The sequence below is a fragment of the Pleurodeles waltl genome, chromosome 3_1 (assembly GCF_031143425.1).
Source record: "Pleurodeles waltl isolate 20211129_DDA chromosome 3_1, aPleWal1.hap1.20221129, whole genome shotgun sequence".
In the NCBI taxonomy this organism is placed as follows: domain Eukaryota; kingdom Metazoa; phylum Chordata; class Amphibia; order Caudata; family Salamandridae; genus Pleurodeles; species Pleurodeles waltl.
Window position 1 is genome coordinate 611,148,509 of NC_090440.1, and position 13,315 is coordinate 611,161,823.

Here is a 13,315-nt window from a genome sequence, read left to right on the forward strand (position 1 = left end):
AATGTGTCCAATATCTATGGTGTGCCAGAGCCCTCCTTGGGTTCTGGTTGTCAGTTGCGCCAGCAGATGGCCAAAAGGGCAGATATCCAAAAAGTGACCAGAACATGTCACAGCATCCATGGTATGGTATGGCCTCATGGTCAGGGCTTGATTTCCAGTGCCACATTCATGGACATTTTATCTTGGAACTGGCTCAAGGCAGTCAAGATTACTCAACGCCCAAAGCGTCCCAGCAACCCAGAGTTAAGAATTATGGCAAACGAGGGGCCTTTAAATTGCAATGTCTCAATCTATAGTTCAATCATTCAATCAATCAATCAATCAATGCATTTATAGAGCACGCTACTCACCCGAGAGGGTCTCAAGGCGCTGGAGGGGGGGGTGGGTTACTGCTGCTCGAAAAGCCATGTCTTGAGGCGCTTCCTGAAGGTGAGATGGTCCTGGGTAGTTCTTAGGTTTGCGGGGAGGGCGTTCCATGCTTTGGCTGCCAGGTAGGTGAAAGATCTTCCTCCGGCGGTGATTCTGCGGATGCGTGGGACGGTGGCGAGGGCGAGGCTAGCTGAGTAGAGCTGACGGGTGTGCGTGTAGAACGAGAGGCGGCTGTTGAGGTATTCGGGGCCCATGTTGTGGAGTGCTTTGTGTGCATCGGTGAGGAGCCTGAAGGTGATCCTCTTGTTGACGGGGAGCCAGTGTAGGTGTTTCAACTGGGCGGATATGTGGCTGTGGCAAGGGATGTCGAGGATGAGGCGTGCGGAGGCGTTCTGTATGCGTTGTAGACGTTTCTGAAGCTTTGTGGTGGTACATGGGTATAGGGTGTTTCTGTAGTCCATTCGGCTTGTGACGAGGGCATGGGTAACTGTCTTGCTGGTTTCGGTGGGGATCCATCGGAAGATTTTTCGGAGCATGCGCAGGGTGTTGAAGCATGATGACGAGATGGCGTTGACTTGCTTGGTCATAGTGAGGAGGGGGTCCAGGATGAATCCGAGGTTGCGTGCGTGATCCGAGGGGGTTGGTGCGGTGCCCAGGGCCGTGGGCCACCAGGAGTCGTCCCAGGCGGAAGGGGATTGTCGAGGATGAGGACCTCCGTCTTGTCTGAGTTCAGTTTTAGGCGGCTGAGCTTCATCCATTCCGCGACGTCTTTCATTCCTTCCTGTAGGTTGATTTTGGCGGTGGTTGGGTCTTTGGTGAGGGAGAGTATCAGCTGGGTGTCGTCGGCGTAGGAGATGATGTTGATGTTGTGTTTGCGTGCGATGGCGGCGAGGGGGCTCATGTAGATATTGAAGAGGGTTGGGCTGAGCGAGAAACCATGGGGTACGCCGCAGATGATCTCGGTGGGTTCTGAGTGGAAGGGAGGAAGGTGGACTCTCTAGGTTCTGTCGGAGAGGAACAAGATGATCCAGTCAAGGGCCTGTCCTAGGATTCCAGTGGTGCAGAGGTGGGTTATTAGGGTGCGATGGCACACGGTGTCAAAGGCAGCCGAGAGGTCCAGGAGGATGAGGGCGGTTGTTTCTCCGTTGTCCATCAGAGTTCTGATGTCGTCATTGACTGCGATGAGGGCGGTTTCTGTGCTGTGGTTGGCCCGAAATCCAGATTGGGAAGGGAGTTGTTAGCTTCAAGAAAAGCGGTCAGCTGCTTGTTGACGGTTTTCTCGATGACCTTGGCCGGGAAGGGGAGAAGAGAGATGGATTTCTTCAGGTCATTGGGGTCAGCCGTGAGTTTTTTCAGGAGGGCGTTGACTTCAGCGTGTTTCCAGCTCTCGGGGAAGGTGGCTGATGAGAACGAGCTGTTGATGATGTTCCGGGGATGGGGGGCGATGACGGAGTCCGCTTTGTTGAAGATGTGATGGGGGCAAGGGTCCGAGGGGGAGCTGGAGTGGATGGTGTTCATGATGCTTCTGGTCTCTTCTGAGCTGATGGGGGTCCAGGCGTTGAGTGTAGTGGTAGGGGCTGCTGGTTCGGTGGTGGGGGCAGGGTCTGGGGTCCGAAGCTGTCGTGTAGGTATGCGATCTTTCGGTGGAAGATCGTAGCGAGGGAGTTGCAGAGTTCTTGTGAGGGTGTGATGACGTTGGAGCTGGCGCTGGGGTTGGAGAGCTCTTTGACGATGTTGAAGAGTTCTTTGCTGTTGTGGGTGTTGTTGTCTAGTCGCTCTTTGAATGATGTCCTTTTGGTTGAGCGGATCAGCTGGTGGTGTTCACGGGTGGCGATCTTGAGGGCTGTCATGTTTTCTGTGGTGCGTTCCCTGCGCCAGGTTTTTTCGAGGGTACGGCAGGATTTCTTGGATTCTTTGAGGGCGTCCGTGAACCATGGGGGTTTCCTGATGCTGGTCCCGCTTGGGTGGCTTTTAATTGGTGCGAGGTTTTCGGCACAGTTGGTGATCCACTGTGTGAGGCTGTGGGCTGCGTTGTTGGCGTCAGTGATGCTGGCTGGTGGGTTTTGGTTCAGTGTTGAGAGGAGCTGCTCTGTGGAGATTTTGCTCCAGCGTCTGCAGGGGATTTGTTGTGTGCGACGGTGGTGAGTCTCCCGTTTGAAGGTGAAGTGGACGCATCTGTGGTCGGTCCAGTGTAGTTCGGAGGAGTGGCTGAAGGAGATGTGGTTGCTGGCGGAGAAGATGGGGTTGAGCGTGTGGCCAGCGGTGTGGGTGGGGGTGCTCACCAGTTGCTTGAGTCCGAGGTTGGCGAGCAGGGTGGTGGTGGTGTTGTTGTCGTTGTTTTTCTCCAGGTGGAAGTTCAGGTCCCCGAGGAGGATGTATTCTGGTGAGGCTAGGGCATGCGGGCTGATGAAGTCTGTGATGGTTTCGCTGAATTTGGTGCGTGGGCCCGGGGGTCTGTAGACGAGTGTTCCTTTGAGGGTGGTTTTGGGGTTGGTGTGGATCTGGAAGTGTATGTGTTCGGCGGCGAGGGGGGTGTCTTCGGTGGTGGTCGTGATGTTGATGGTGTTCCTGTAGATGATGGCGATTCCTCCTCCGGTTTGGTTGACGCGGTCCTTCCGGGCGATCTTGTAGCCGCCGGGGATGGCTACGGCGATGCCTGGAGCCGAGGAGGCATTCATCCAGGTTTCTGTGATGAAGGCGATGTCTGGTGCTGTTGTGTCCAGGAGGTCCCATAGTTCGATGGCGTGCTTGTGGACGGAGCGTGTGTTGAGGAGGATGCACTTGAGGTGGTTGTTGTTGCGAGGGCCGGTGGGTGGTCTGCACGTTCGGTGGAATGTGTATTTGCAGGCTTGGCAGGTGAAGGGTCCATGGGTTCGTTTAGGGCTGGCTTGGTAGGAGGTGGTTGTTCGTCCAGTGGTGAGGGCGTAGAGGGAGGCAGCGTTGTATCTTAGTCGGGTGCTTTGAGTGCGGTGGGGGCCAGGGGTTCTGGCGCTGGGCGCGATCCAGGCGCGGACGGGCGCAGACAGGCTTGCCTTTGGCGCGCCAGTGGCGCGGCCGCCATAAGAAGGAAGGGGGGGAGGGGTCAGCTGGGAGGCGGGAGGGAAGGAGAGCAAATGGGAGCGGGGGCGGGGCCGCAAGGGTGGCAGCGGCGGTAAAGAAGCGCTCAGGAATGGAGGGGCAAAGAAAAAACAAAGAAAGGAAACGTCAGAAAAACGAGGACAGGAACGTCAGGAAAACGGCAAAGAAACAAGACAGGAACGTCAGAAAAACAAGACAGGAACGTCAGAGGAGGTAAAGAAAAGAAAGACAGGAGCGTCCGAGGAGGATAAGAAAAGAAAGACAGGAGCGTCAGAGGAGGAAAAACAATCCTAGAACAACCTGGCAGGGGCATGGGCAGGCGGAGCTGCAGCGGTGGGGAAGCGACCTACCCGAGGGTCAAGGGTCGCTCGGGTAGTGTAAGAAAGTGGAGTTGGCCACTACCCACCCCAAGGAATAATCACAACCATTGGCAGGGTGACCCTCAAAGTCACTAAATTAACTTGAGCTCAACCCCCTGGTAGCTATGGCACAGAGCAGGCAGGCTTAACTTGGGGCTATGAATAAAATATTTATGCAGTACCAGAACACCAGTAACATAAAAATGCAAAACAATAGAAATCCCAAACCAAATTTAAAAAATAGAGTAAATGTTAATGACAAAAAAATAACATCACAAGGACAAAAAATCCAATAAGGGGAACCAGAGATATTACTTTTTAAAGTGTTAAGGAGAAATAGTGGCAAGAACCATAAAATGTCAATCATAGTCAATAGTTGCAGTAGACTGAGACCTAGACACAACTTGACACTGATTATGATGGAGTGTGGTTGACTACACCAACCAGGTTCATCCAGGTTACAGATGTTACCTTCTGACTTTAGTTAGCCCTTTAAGTCTCAATCCACCACTGAAGTACAATAATAAAGCCTCCTCGGTGTCCTGGGGAGGCACTTAGAGACTTGCAGGTGTCAGGTTGAGGACAACAGCACGGTCCAGTATAGGTCCAGTTGCCACTGTTCAGCTGGGCAGTTGCAAGAAATGCTTCTTGTAGCTTGCTGTATCCCTGTATCCCTGTAGCTTGAACAGAAGGTCAGTCTTATACCCAGGACAAAGAAGTGGACTCCAATGGGCATAAGAGGCAGCAAGTGTCACAAATAGCAGTTCCAGTCCTCTTCTGTTTAGGTTCTTGAGTGTTCTGAAGTGGGTTCCTGGAGATGTCAAACTTATGTTTGGCATGAGCTAGTGGGTGGGAATCATTCCTGGGCGTGCCCTAACCAATGGGGGTGAACGTCCCTGGGGCCAACCCTACCCACTTTGAGCATTTTCAAGGTGGTGAAAGTCTTCAGCCACACTAAACTTTGGCTCTGAAGGCTGGGGTGAGTGTGGGGAATGTACTATGGTAATCCTAGTGTCCTTCCACAGTTACTTTATTTCGGGGTTTTTTCAGTAAAATTTAACAAAACTCGATTTGCACATTAGATTGTTATGCCTCTTTCATTTGGCTTGACAATGTGGCCAGGTTTGTGCTAAGACAAGATAACTGCAGAAAGGCACCCTATTAAAATGTCCACAAAGGGTGGGTTCTCTTACTGCATGGTCACCGGTTGACTACATTGTTTTATCAATGTTATAGGACAATGGTCTAGGGAACTTATCCAGTTTAAGTCTATTAGTGCCCACTTTCACTCACCCAGATTTGTGAGTACAGGTGGTGTGAGTGTGTTTTCTTTTCCAGGACTGTTTGTATCAGCAGCACCAGCAACCTGGTTAGGCCCCTCTTGCTTCTCTCCCTAGATGCTAGTGGCTGAGAGAAGCTTTACATAGTATCCTGTGTAGTATCTACGCCCTCAAAAAGCGGATCTGTTTAACAACAACAAAATATTTACATTTAAGGGATAGTTGTAGTCTCTGATGTTACCTATTAGGATAGCACTAGGGTTGACAGGAGGCTTCATTCTGCAAGGTATTCACATCCGGATGGGGACATAGACGCACAATTAAATCAGCATGGATCTTGCGGCAGTAGTTCCTGGTCTCATGGCATAGTGTAGCCCTCCCTTCTTACCTGAAAGAAGGGGGATTTGGACCAGGATAGGTGGACAGTCCAGGGGTAAGTACTGCCCCTGAAGTATGCAGGTGGTTCAGGTAGAATGAAAGGAATGCTAGGCAAGAGTGCTGTGGAATTCATCATGGTATAATAAAAATCTATAAATAAGCCATTTTTTAAGTAGATTGCAACTCTTAAATTGAGATGCACTGTGGTGTAATAGGTTTTCAGGATCTGTAATGTTTGAAATGTTGGTATTGATGTGACTATGGTTAAGTTGTTTTTTTATTATGTTGGGGCATGATGTTGACTAAACATGACTTGTGTGTACGCAGGTAGCTTAAGCAATGCAATCTAGTCATTGATTTGGTGAAGTACTTAATTTGATGGGGGGTTTTCCGATGCTCTATTATTCTGGGGTTTCCAGCACTCTCTTATCAACACCTGCACTTATCACAACCTGTCACATGGTGGCACTGCTTGTCTAATTTTGTGATGATCACAACAGGTATTTAATAATTTAATATACACAATTTAAACTTGGGCGGCTAGTATTAGTCAATTTTAAAATATTTTGAAAGTCTGAATTGTAACACTTGAGGGATGTGATGGTTAGTTGGTTTAGTACTGTCATTGGCAGCACAGGTAGGGGCAATATGTGGTGCAAGCTGCAGTGGCCTCCTGACAAGGGCCAGCCGTGGCACTTATTTAGTTGTGTTTTTTTTGTTTTTGCAAAGTAAGCACTGATTTGATTTAGTTGAAGGATGGCGGAATCTGCACTGGGAGCCACCTAGCCGCAAATCCTGTTACTGTGCTCTGCCTCAAGCCTGCAACTGCTTATGTTCGTTCTTTTAAGTCAGGACTCGACTACAAGAATGCTGTGTGTTCTTGTTTTTGGCTCCTGACTTGTGGAATACCTTTCCATTCTAAAGTTTTTACAAGAGTTATTGTTGGTGCTGAACTGGTATGTAGTGCTTAATTTTAGCAGGCGGTTGCAAGTGGGGCCCACTGGCACTTATTTTTCCTCATAAGACTCATTTAGAGCAAGAATAAAAAAAGACACGAGGGAATTAAGAAGAAGCGCCAAAAGGAAAACCGTGATAAAGGGGAAAAAACTGGGAATAATAGAACTTGTAAGATTGAGATGAAGGACAACGAGTGTGTAGTGTTGAAAGACAGAGGAAAGAAGTAGAATCAAGACTATGCAGCCTAGGCATTCGGCACCCTGAACTTTGATAGGCCAGCTGCAGGCTTCTGAAAAAGATTTTGGGCCAGGTACTTATTTTTTGTTATAAATTAATCGCCGCTAGTATGTGAATGATACATAAATAGCACTCTGAAACCAGGTTGGGTTGGGTGGAGATCAGTTTATACAAGACACAAATAAATACGATGACAATCTTTTATTTCTCCTTTGCACTAGGAAGTAGAATGATCATGGCCCTGGGTACAGGAGTTTGCAACATCGCTCCTGTGCCAGAGAGTGTACAGAAGGTTAGGGTTATGGAGCCCTGCATTCCTGCAAGGCTGCTGCCTGTGAGGGGGAACCGGGTGAGCAGGAGGAAGACCATCCTGCTGACCATTTGACTCGTCCAATCAGAATGTGGGCCACCAGTAACAGTGTTTGCTAGCCCTGGACCCGTAGCTACTGCTCCATTAGCTTGCCTTGTAGAAGCAGGGTGCCTGTTGAAGGGTGACACGTATTTGGTGCTAACGTAGTCTAGGACTAGTGTTGGTGTAGGGAGAAGATGTGGCACAAGGGGCAGACATGGACGTCATTCAGCTGTGACCCTTGCCCTGCACCTTTCGACCCCTGGCACTACCTTTAGGGCTCCTGGCCTCCAAAGGGGGGCAACATCAGTACCAGGAACACAAGGGCAGCCCCACTTTTCCATGTGTTCTGTCAGTGAATATTATTTTGTTATTCACTATTAGTATAAAATAGAATGAATTACAGTTTGCTGGAATATGACTCTCCCTGACAGCTGTGGTAGTAAAAAATGATTTTAAATGTATATTGTGTGACTGCTTGCTGGTGAGAGTGTGTTTAAGTGAGAGCGAGCGTGTGTATGTGTAAGTATGTATGGGTAAGCAAGGGTGTGTGAGTGAAAGCAAAGGTTAAATGGTGTATATTATCACCTCCACTACCCCTGGTATTTTAGGGAATTGACGTTCATGCCGACAGCGCGGCAGACATTGGAGATGGGGAACCAGGTTCAGGTCTCCACATTGGTTCAACATCCTGTGATTCTGGGCAAATCACTTCATCTCCCCATGCCGACCACAAATAAATGTGCCTTGTGTAATGTAACTGGTGCTCATGTAAAGCGCTCCACTATCCTCGGGTCTTGTTAGCGGTAAATAAAACTGCAAAACAACACAAAAAAACGATATGTCGACAGGCACTCTGATATAGAGAGTGGGAGGAGGTGTGACAAGCTGTCCGTTCATATCCATCTTAAAACCTTTACACTCTGCTGCCAGTGGCTCTTGAAGGAAGAGTGTACGTGAAGGGTACACCCCTGACCTTGCTTCCAGCCCCACGCCCCTCCCCAGCCCAGCCTCCGTGTGTGCAGAGAGTTTCTGTGCACACAATGGGCTTCATGAAGCGGCCCTGTTTACATCCCCAGCCCCAGACAATGGCTCCCTGCATGGGGGGCTCTTTGCCAATAGCACTGGGAGGAGCAGAAGACCTGCAAATGAACCCGACATTGATGTGTGGTATTAGCGCCTCACTGGGGAAATTAGCATCAAGGCGCTTTGCCATTGGGGCCCCAGGTGTTTGGGGGACATTGTGTCCTTTCTACTATGGAGCTGGCTTTCAAGCTGGTCGAGAGGAAGGAGGAGGGCCGCCATCTATTCAAGTTATCTACATGCACTGCTTTCCTGGTCTAATGCGAAAGAATATTCTCCGGAAGCTGACCGCTCCCACCCAGGAACCCGTTTACCGGCACAGACAGGCTACTCTCTTGATGGAACGCTGAGTCCCGGGAGCTATGTGCTTTAGAAAGAAATGTTTCATGGACGGCTCAGAGGCGTATCACACGCTCTGCGGCGCAGGGTGGGGGCCCGTCACCCCTCACATGGGCCCCATGCGGGCCAAGGCCAATGAATACTAGTGAGTTATGGGAGACTCGGTGCCGCTCTTCATTTTAGACGAGTGGGGGGCACATAATTTTATGTTACGCCATTGGGAAGGCTTGAGAAGATGTAGCACGTTTCACAGAAAGACCGCGCACACCCTTCCCATTACACGTGCCCCTCCGGTTTCTAATCGTAGAATATGTATTTTATGACGTTTTTAGTTAAAGCTGACACATTACGTACAGCTTTACTCTTTACTAAACAAGCGAGATGCGAGGCAATAGAATAGTCGGCATCAAATGTACTACAGGGATGAAAACAGCAACAAATACATGTACAATGAAAGTCATCACTAAGAGGAGGAGGCAGGTGGTAGTAGACGCAAAGGAGTGCGAAAGATAAAGGATTGGGAATGAGCAAAATAGAGAATCATGGACATAGCTTGCTTTTTCAAGATGGCGACTAACTTGGAACTCTCTATTGCGTCACTACCACAGGGGCCCGCGAGCCACCAACGAGCTGGTGGCCTTTTTAACCTGTCCACTCCTCCCTGCCTCGTCTGACATACTCATCCTGGTGTCTGCTGTCCTTTTTTGATCAAATGAGGATGTGGCTTACAGCTTCTCTTGGCCCCGCCCAAATGTTCTCAAACTAATCTCCTACAAGTATATGAGTACACATTTTCGATGTTTTCTTCTCCAGTTGTATGCCTATCTACTCTTTACTCCAGTAGGGGTGTATAATCTAATTTGTCTAACTAGATACATTAGTCTTCAGAGGTATAAAATGACTACAATCGAATGAGCATCGTATAAAGCTGCAAAAATAACTGCACGGCCTTGATTCAAAACGTGATTTCCATTTGACTACTGTACTGTTGCAAATTGATTGTGTTGCATTTGTGAAATTTGTGCAACATAATTTTTGTTGTAGTTGCAAGTATTCATAGCAGAAACCCCATATCCTTGTAGTTTTGCTTTGGGTCATATCCGGGAGTATTGTTTTCATACACCCACCCTGTCCAGGCCTTACTTTCCCTTTTCCATTGGATTGTCCTATCCCATAAACCAAAAGTGTCATTGGGAAATCTGCTGTATTTGTTCACCCATATTATCTCATATTATCCCCCCTGCCATTTTTTATAACTCTGATTTCAACCTTCTTTGTTGTTCAGGCAGCTGCTACCAAAGACTGTACTCATTTACCTCTCAATGCCCCCAAATCATTAAAAATAAAGCGCATGTATTTGACCAGTGCCATCTGAGAGTAGTCAAAGATGGAGGGGCAGTGTACAGCAGCACATGAGTACAGCGGGGGTTACAAAGGACCCAACTCAACGCCAGACTAATGTGGAGCAGTGTGAAGTTGAAGAGGGTATTTATGGTTCATTGACAAATGGATGGCTCACCAGTTTAGTCACCATTAAAATCTGTGACCTGCACTTGTTGATGCTGAGTGACCAAGTGGCCACCCATCAACCTTACTTGGCTACTTTTGATCAGAGTTTGCTCCATGATCTCATGATAGGATATCTCTGACGTGAAGGGATCTCTCCTTTCACGCTGAGGTGGCAAGCAAATTCAACCATAAAAGTTGGAGAGCTCTGTACATATTGTAACTTAACATGAGAAAGAAAAAATGGGTTGTGTTTATGAGATGTAATAGTCATAAACACATGAGATGTAATAAATACGGCTGGAGAATGTTTTATTCTCTAACACAATAATGGCATCTTTTATTGTGCCCTTGCAGAATCAGTCATGGATGTGTGGATGTATAATGTCTGAGTGGTTTGAGATATGACCGGTCTCGCTGCGGTCCCCCACCTGGTAGTGGCTGGAGGGCTTGAACACTTACGAAAAGCATTATTCAAAATATGAAATATGCACCACCAAAAAGAAAGTATTTTCACGATCATCTTCATGGAAAACCTTAAGTGTACTGGCTTGGGGATAAGTGAGTGGTCTTATGATGAGTTTTTTTTTTTCCTCTCTTCTTGAGATGTCTGCAATAGAAAGAGGATTTGTTTAATGCTCATTGATGAAGATTAGGTACACTGGATGAGTCACTTAGGCCCTCATCACGATTTTGGCGATCTTTTACAAAGACCCTCAAAGCTGCTGCAGCCAACAGACAGCCAGTGCTGGTCGTCTACTGACCGCCATATTAGGAGTTGAGCTAGGACTTCCGCCCTATTATGGGCAAAAGTCCAACTCTGTCGGCCTGGCTGACTGAGTTGAATAGGCGGTTACATCACCGGCACCACCACGCCAGCAAGACTCCGCCCGCCGTATTTCAAGCCGTAACATGGCTTGGTGGGGTCTTGCTGGCGTGGTGACCTTGGCGGTGCAAACCCATCATGACCCATCCCCTCCTGGACGACAAGCTTGCCGGAAAAGGTAAGGCGATCGTCTGAAAAAGGGTTGGGGGGGGGAAGTGTTGGGTGCATGTGTATGTTTGTAAATGGGGGTGCCTGGGTGCGTGTATGTGTGTGAATTGGGATGTCTTAGTGCATTTATGTGTGCGAATGGCGTATATGAGTGCGTGTTTGTGAGTGAGTCGGGGTGTCTGTGTGCGGATGGGGGTGTGTGCAACTGTGCAGAGGAGGGGGTGTGTGCAAGGGTGAGGGGAGATGAGTATGTGGGAGTGCATGTATGTGGTGCAGGGGGAGTTAATGTATGTATACGGTGCAGGGGGGGGTGAATATTTGCGGGGTGCATATGTGTGAGTGGGGGTGTGTGTATGTCAGTGTGAGAGCGGGTGGGGGTGTTTGAATGGATGTGTACGTTTGGAGGGTGTTTCAGTGTGTGGACGGGTGGGGGGGTGTGGATGGATGGGCTGGGTGTTTGCATGTGTGTGGATGTGTGGGGGTGCGTGTGCCAGCGACAGGAATGGGGATTCCTGTTGCCGGATGCATTACTACCAGGGTTTTCGTGGTGGGGTGACCGGCTCGGAAAGCCTGGCGTTCTGCAGCTTTGTAATCCGGTCGGCAGGCAGAGGCCTGGTGCCAGGCTGGAGGAGCTCACCACTGGCCGCGTCTGTGTGACCGCCAGGTGACTTTGTGGTGGTTTGGCTTCAGCCAAACACCACAACTTGTAATGCAGCGGTCTTTACCGCCAGGTCCGCGGTGGTAAGACTGCCACAGAGAGGCTGGCGGTCTGGTGACAACCTACCTCGTAATGGGGACCTCAGTGTTGAGATACTTTAACTCTGGCTAGCAAATATAAGATAAGTGCCTTATTTTGTTTTACCACATACCCGGCTGGAGGGCAGAGGCCTCATTATAGAGGTCTCCTTGGATTTTACACAGGACAGTAGATACCCCCCCCCCATCCCTTGTGGTATTGTAAATAAAATCTTCTTGAAGATGTGCACCCTACCAGCTGGTCTCTCTGTATCTAATTTGGGGGACGACTTCTTTCCTTGAGAACAATGAGGGGGCGCTTTGGGTGCCCCAACAGTGGTACCAAAGGACTGTGCCCTGAAAAGCAGTATCCACACCCTTGTGGTATCTGGGTTGAGAGACCACAGACAGAAGGAAAGTGTCACAGGGAAACCTTTGTGTAGTGGGACTGTTGGTGCAATGAGCTTCAGACTTAACTCCTTAAAATCAACTGCTAAAAACTCACTTGGAACAAGTTGGAGTCTCTGGTGCTGGGGAGTGGCCACTTAGAGCAGCGGGTCCGCCAAGGACACAAAGGGCCAGTTTGCTTCTTACAGGAACCATGCTTAGAGTGGAACGTGTGGATCCATATTAACAATCACCGTCGGATCTTGATGGTTTGTGATCTTGTGGCTCACCTGGGGAGGTCCTTGACCACACCAGGCACCGTTTCTGATGTGAACACAGATCCAGCTCCAGACCACCTGGCAATGCCACTCTTTCCAACTCTGGCCTCCTGTGTTTGTGAGTGCCACTTCCATCCCCCGCACAGCGGCCTCTGGTCCACCCAGTCCTGCGGCCTGTGCCTTGACAGTCCTCGTGAAAAAGGGGGCGCCTATTGCCTTACACTTTTTCTCTGCTCACATTCTTGACACTTGCTTTTTTACTTGCTTTCCTTCTGTTTCACCATCCCTGCTTATCTTGGGCGGGGTGACCGAGCAGGAGTTAATATCCAGGTCTAGTTAAGAGCGATGATTCCTGACATCAAAGTACGCAGAGTCTGAGGGGTTGTGCAAATAAATCAGAGCGAGCTGCTTTGTTTAATTTCTCCTGCTAAATCACTCCCAGGCCGCACACCCTGGAGCCAGTGTTCCTACCTGTCTGACAAGGAATGTGTGTCGCGCTCACATTCCTCGGAAGCAACACAGTCGAACCTGGAGAGGCCCCTGGACCAGCCCACTCCTAGCCCGCAGCCTCGTTTCCACTGGAGCGGCCTAGGCTGTACACCTGCCTAGCTTTCTTGTCTTGTCTGTCCTCCCTGATATGTCATATTTCTTCATATGTCCACGTCATTTTAACCTGGTAGTTCAAAACAGACGGGGGTGGCCCGTCGAGGAGGAGGGGGTCATTGAGAAATTAGAATCTAAGGAATTCAAATAGTCCCAAATCAGATTTGCTTACCTTTGTGGCCATATTTTTTCTCCCCCTTTCTGGCACCTCGTAGTCATGTTCTCACCATGCTGAGTGCAGGGCTACATGTATGAGGAAGGAAGCAAATGGGCATAAAAATGGGATTAGCTGCGCTCTTGACGTCATATGTTGCAAGATGAGGCAAAGTTTGACAAACTAAGGCTAGAGGTGCAGATGACATGGCCCCATGGACCTGGTGACG

The 13,315-nt window shown here is 49.2% G+C and overlaps 1 protein-coding gene across 4 annotated transcripts in view; it reads left to right on the forward strand.

Annotated features, from left to right (window-relative positions):
- RASSF7 (Ras association domain family member 7) overlaps positions 1 to 13,315 on the forward strand; it is a 215,913-nt gene that overhangs the window by 165,469 nt on the left and 37,129 nt on the right. The window lies entirely within an intron of this gene.